The following is a 6,196-nucleotide window of genomic DNA, read 5'->3' on the forward strand; positions in this document are numbered from 1 at the left end:
TTCCCGTACACTGATTCGAGGGCATCCCCACCACATGTGCCAGTAGTCCGCCACAACCCCACATTCTCGCCAACATAGTGGACTGGCAGACTGATACATTTTGGAGAGTCTATATGGATCATATTGCCACTGATGCAATAGTTTAATAGCATGCAGTTTATATTGGCTTGATAACGATTTTTTTGGCCACGCTCGGCACATTTTCCCCCATGTGTATGGATCGATACTATCCCCCATATCTCTTTCCCATTTCAGTCTCAGCGGCTCTGTAGTTCCCTTTCCCGCTTCTATCAGTATTTTGTACATTGCTGATATTAGTCCCTTCATCTCTGTCCTGGAGTCCAGTAAAGTCTCAAAGGGGGTAAGTTCTCTCCTCAATTTGTCCTTCCACTCGGGTTTCGTTAAGACACCCTTAATCTGCAGGAATTGAAATGTAGACAATACCCCTATCCCTAGGGCCTCCCCCAGCTCTGGGAGTGCAATGAAGGAGTCTTTCTTCAAGAGCTGTCCCACTCTCTCTAGTACCGCCTCATACAAGTTTGAAATCTGTCCACATCGTGCTAGGCCCTGAAGACCCTCGCGCATGGAACCAAGGCACAATCACCATGCACAAACTGATATGACAGACATGAGGTTCAATTCCCAAAATCTAGGGTTTATTGCAAAGCAAATAGTCTCAGTCAACCGACTGGATCTCACGTCTCGCAACTTGTGTCACCCAGACCTCTTGAGACGCACAAGAGCGAACATTCTACAACAGTGTCATATATACAAAAAGGACAATCATACTATCAGTTTGTGACACATCAAAACCGCCTATAATGTATCTTCTTGAGCTATGATTCGGTGATTGGCAATTATGACAAATATGACACCTTCTGATACGTTACTTTGTTAATCTATATTACTTGATTTAGCAACAGTTGCAGTTTGCAAGACACAGACAGGATTCTTTAGCAACTTGTTTAGTGAACAAACCGTGTTCGTAGGAGAGACACATTCCAAAGCATGCTATCTTCTAGTTTCTATTCATGAACTAGGGGTCAGTCTGATCTAAGAGGGCCCAAAAAGGGGGGCCGTAAGGAGAGTATAATTCATGCCTTTAACGGCCTGTTTCTACAGCTTCAGCGAGACCAGCTGGCACCTGGCTTGGTGATTAAATGCCTCTCGGCTCGCCTTCAAGGACTTGTGAGGGAGGAAAACAATGTATTTCTGTACTGCTTGGGCATTTCTGTCTCGGCTGGTCTCTCAACATGTAACTTGTGGCCTTGCTTTGTGCAAGAGCAGAACGAAATTAAATACATTTTTGCATAGCGTTTGAACAGAAAGGCAAGAGAAAGCAAATGGCGGATCCTGCTGGAACAAAATGGACGCTCTATGGTTATGCTGACGATTCTGTAATTGGAAATGCTGGGCATATGATGCGATTGGTTTTCGGCCAACATCATATAACATCTATGCTATGGTAGGGTATTCTCTAGACTCACAAACCCTCCTTTTGGCCGTAAACCAAGAGCATCAAACATCCATCGCATCTTCCTCTGACCATGTATCTAATTCTGAACTATTCATAGTACTGTAATCGTCATCATCAATTTTAATTAACATAAACTCTTTCATTGTTTGGGTTTCGTTGTTTGCATTCATATCTACTTTGGGAGCTCATTTCTCTGTTACCATGTGTACGCATTCATCAGTTATTTCAGAGCAAATAATTGGCAGGCAGTGTATGCAACATGAAGATTCCGAGTACCGTTCCTAAAATTGCAACTAGTCTCCATCCCCATGAGCGTAGTAACTCCCAAAACCAGGAAGTTATATTCAGTTCCCAACCACCTATTGGGGGATGAAGGTCAGAACTCAAAATGTGTAATTTCTTTATTGCCTCAAAAATCGTAGGGGAGGAGTCACTTACAAATACGCAGCACGCTGACCCCACAATTTTGCAAACACCTCCACGGTCGGCCAAAACTATATCAAGAGCCATTCTATTCTGAAGTGTCATTAATCTAATTGCCTTCTCTTCTAGGGTCATATTGTACAATATATCGGTCGTTCCATTTATCGTTTTTTCTAAAGTTCTGGACAATCTTCTTATATTCCAGGAGTTTATTGCTTGGCCCCAATAGGGTATACATGATTTTGCTATGTCTCCTGCAATAAATCCTGCTTCATCATCCCGCCGGGGCCTTGATCTGGATAATTTAGATATATCTGATGTTTGGGAAAGGAATACCCTGGGTAAAAGGATCCCTAAGTAACACGTCCCACCCCAATTTCTAGGTAACCAGGGATAAGATTTTTCTCCACATACAAAATAAACGGGGTCACCTACATATATTGGTTCTTCTTCTCTCTCGAGTACTGCAATATTCATGCATCTATCGAATGTCCCTACTGAATAGGAACCTTTCTTCCGTAAACAAAATGGAACAGTGCAAGGATTGTAATTTATTGTATACAAGGGGGGCACTACATCCTTATTCCTTCTGGGTTCATGTGAAACGAGTTTACAGATGATTTATAAGGCACATACAGTCTGTCTACTGGCGTTACTACTGGTTTTTATTACTCTTGCTTTGTTGTTAAATATGGTACAACCTACAGGTTTCATTACCACTTTCTCAAACTCATCTATGTTTGTTCTATCTAACTGACCTATATCATTCTTATTCCACTTCCCATAAAAGAGTGCACTTAGTGATGCATAGCATGCTGTATTAAGAGGTAATGGCTGTACATACCAACCCATTCCTTTTCTGCCATGCTGGGGTAAATGGGTGCAAAAGCAGCAGTTAGTTTTGTTCAGGATTGAGTGAGTCATATTCATAATCAAAAGCAACGTATTGTTACCATTCTATTCTATTGGAGGGAGAGAATACATGGACTGGACCGTCTGTGACAGGTGCTTTTGTGGCAGGTAAAAGAGAACTCAATGGATGCACGCTCTCCAAATACATTAATACTGGGATAATGGTACACAGAATACACAGAAGTATTGTAATCATCAGCATTAATTTCTTACAGCAACTCTTTCTAGAATTTTGTATAGTGTCTATATCTATTACATCATCAGCGTTGGTGCAGGAGGGAACGGAAGCAAGTAGGGGCATTGTGTGCGATTCTTCTTCTCCAACAATGTTCGTCGTGAATAATTCTTACTGCAGTGCCCTTTGAAACACCAATATGTTCGAAGGGGTCAGCAAAGTGTCTAAGACAGTTCTCGGGTGCCTCGATTGCTAAACATGTGGCAAAATGTATCGTGCCTCTGCACATTGTTCAAAAGACTCCAGAGCAAACATCAATTGCCTTTGTACCATCTGCGCCCCGCTCGTTCGCATGGGGTGATCAACAAATTGATTTTTTTCAAAGATAGCACCGGGAAGCCGCGTTCCAGAGTTCCCAAATTGATGCAGATTGGTGCAGCCCCCACGGTCCACTTTCCTAGGCCTCCAATGCCCAATTAATCCATGATGGGAATAGAGGCAGAAACAAAAGACGAAGATCAGATCACTTTCGATTTTTTAGAACGTAGATTGTACCTTATCGCTCCAGGTACTGTGTGATCAATGAACAGTGCAGATGCACTTCCAGATACAGGCTCAGTGTCAGCCTGTGATGCAGAAAGTGATGATGCAGGCTTTATATCAGCCTGTGATGATGCAGATTCAGCTGGGCAAAGTTGGGGAACATTTATCCCTTTCTCCTCTTTAGCAATCTTTTCAGGCTTTCTCTCAGGCTCAGGCAGAATTTGTGGCAGGGAACTGGCAATCGTGTCTTTTGAGTCAAGGGCAGCTGTTTCTTTCTCGTCGTCTGAATCAGGCAGTTCTTTCAATGGCGATGGAATTCTTTTTGTGTGGGTGGCATGGATCCACGCCTTACGGCCATCCACACGGGCTGCAGTCTGTGTTGCCAGGAGAATTTGATAAGGGCCCCGCCACCTTGGTGCGAGTGAGGACTTTATTTCAAAATATTTTACCAGAACCCACTCGCCTGGCTGCAGACAATGCCCCGGGCCTGTATATCTGACAGGAAGAGCCTACTGCACCGGCTGATGAATCAAACAGACTTTCTGCGTTAACACATCACAATATGTACTAAGCACAGGGTATTCAAATTCACTCAGGCGCCTAGGCTTTGGTGCGCACCAAACATTTGCTGGTCTCCCCATGACAATCTTGTATGGGTTGTATAGGGAGAGTCCAGTCCTTGCTTGCACATACTTGCGCATGCACAACAAAGCTAAGAGCAGAGCGTCTGTCCATTTTAATTGACACCCTGAACAGATCGTACTTATCTTATTCTTTAAGATGCTGTTCTGGCGCTCAACAAGACCAGCACTCATAGGGTGTCTGGCGGAATGGAATCGTTTATCAATCTGCAGGCCTGCACAAATCTGTAATATCACGGCGGCAACGAAATGCGGGCCGTTGTCTGACCTTATGACCCGTGGCAGGCCGAAACTAGAGAAATATTCTTTTAGCATCACTTTTGCTGTGCTTATTGTCGTGCAGTCCTTAAGCGGGTATGCTTCCACCCATTTGCTGAATGCACATACCACCACCAAGATGTATCTTAGGTTCTGGCATCTTTCCATTTCTATGTAATCAAAATGGACGACTTCAAAGGGCATAGAGAGGGGGCCAAAACTACCTATCGGAGTAGCTGTTCCTTTTCCAATATTATGTTGCAAACAAGTCATACAATTCTTGACTAGCCTCTCAGCAGTTTTTCTAATGTGTGGGTTCTGCCATACCGTGGCCAAATGCTGAATCATTTTCTTAGCACATATGTGTGTGGGGCTGTGGGCCATGGTGACCATTGCAGTTACATAGGAGTTGGGCAGCATCCACTTTCCACTCTCTTTTTCCACGCAGCAACCTTCTACATCTAACTCTGCGGAGCCCTCAGCCCACCCTTTTATTTCATCTGCAGTTGCTTCCGCCTGCATCGCTTTGACTGTAGCAATCCCATTTTCTATCACACAGGGCACTTCTTCTGACCTTTCAATCAACATTTTCGTGTGCAAACCAGTGGCAGTTTGTTTCGCAATTTTGTCTGCAAATGTGTTTCCTTTTCCAACGTTACATGTTACTTTCTTATGCGCCTCACATTTCATTATTGCTAGCTGCTTTGGACACGTGAGTGCAGCCAACAATCGTGCTATCAAGGGGCCATGTTGAATTTTAGTTCCATGTGATGTTAGAAAACCCCTCTCAGCCCAGAGTCGACCAAAATTGTGTACCACCCCAAATGCGTACTGACTGTCAGTATATATGTTTACATTCAAATTTTCATAAATTTCACATGCTCTTGTCAATGCTATTATCTCCGCAGCCTGCGCTGAATTTTATGGAATTCTTTTGCTTTCTACAATACTCTTCAGGGTCGTGATGGCATAGGCAGCAGTTGACGTGCCATCGGGAAATTTAAAACAGGAACGTCACAAAACAGTTCTCTGTCTGGCTCTTTCTGTGGGGTGTCTGTTAGGTCAATTCTCCCTTTCGTTTCTTGTTCAGTAACCGTTATACAATCATGGGGTGGCGATTTCTTCTCACCCATATCTTCATTGGGAGGGGGCATTAACTCTGCAGGATTCAAAGCGCAACATCTCTGAATTTCATATCTAGTCAGTATGGCTGATGTAAGATGTTGCGTCTGTGTTCTATTTAAAAGTACATCTACTGTGTGAGGCACCATTAAGGTTAAGGCGTGACCCAAAACCATTCCCTCAGTTTGTTTTACTCACACGGCAGCCGCAGCGTCAGCTTGCAAACAGCCCGGCAAAGTGCATGCAACAGGATCCAGCGCGGAAGAAAAATAACCGCATGGTCTATTTCTTCCTCCTTGTTCCTGACTCAAAACAGCCAGCGCACAACCATCATTTTCATGCACAAATAACTTAAAATCCTTTTCATAATTTGGTGTGCCCAAAACTGGAGCTGAGCACAACGCAACTTTGAGCAGATCAAATGCTCTCTGCAATATGAAGCCATGCCTATTATGGCTCTGACTTCTTTCTGTGTCTTTGGAATAGGCATACCAGAGATGCTTTCTATCCTTTCTGGTGTCAGTCTTCTTCCCTCTTTCGAAAGTAGGTAGCCCAAATAGGCCACCTCCTTTCGACAATACTGGAATTTTTTTAATGACGCTTTATGTCTATGTGATGCCAAATGTGTCAATAACTTAACGGTAC

The sequence above is a fragment of the Ambystoma mexicanum genome, chromosome 1p (assembly GCF_040938575.1).
Source record: "Ambystoma mexicanum isolate Mex_15411 chromosome 1p, UKY_AmexF1_1, whole genome shotgun sequence".
Taxonomy (NCBI): Eukaryota; Metazoa; Chordata; class Amphibia; order Caudata; family Ambystomatidae; genus Ambystoma; species Ambystoma mexicanum.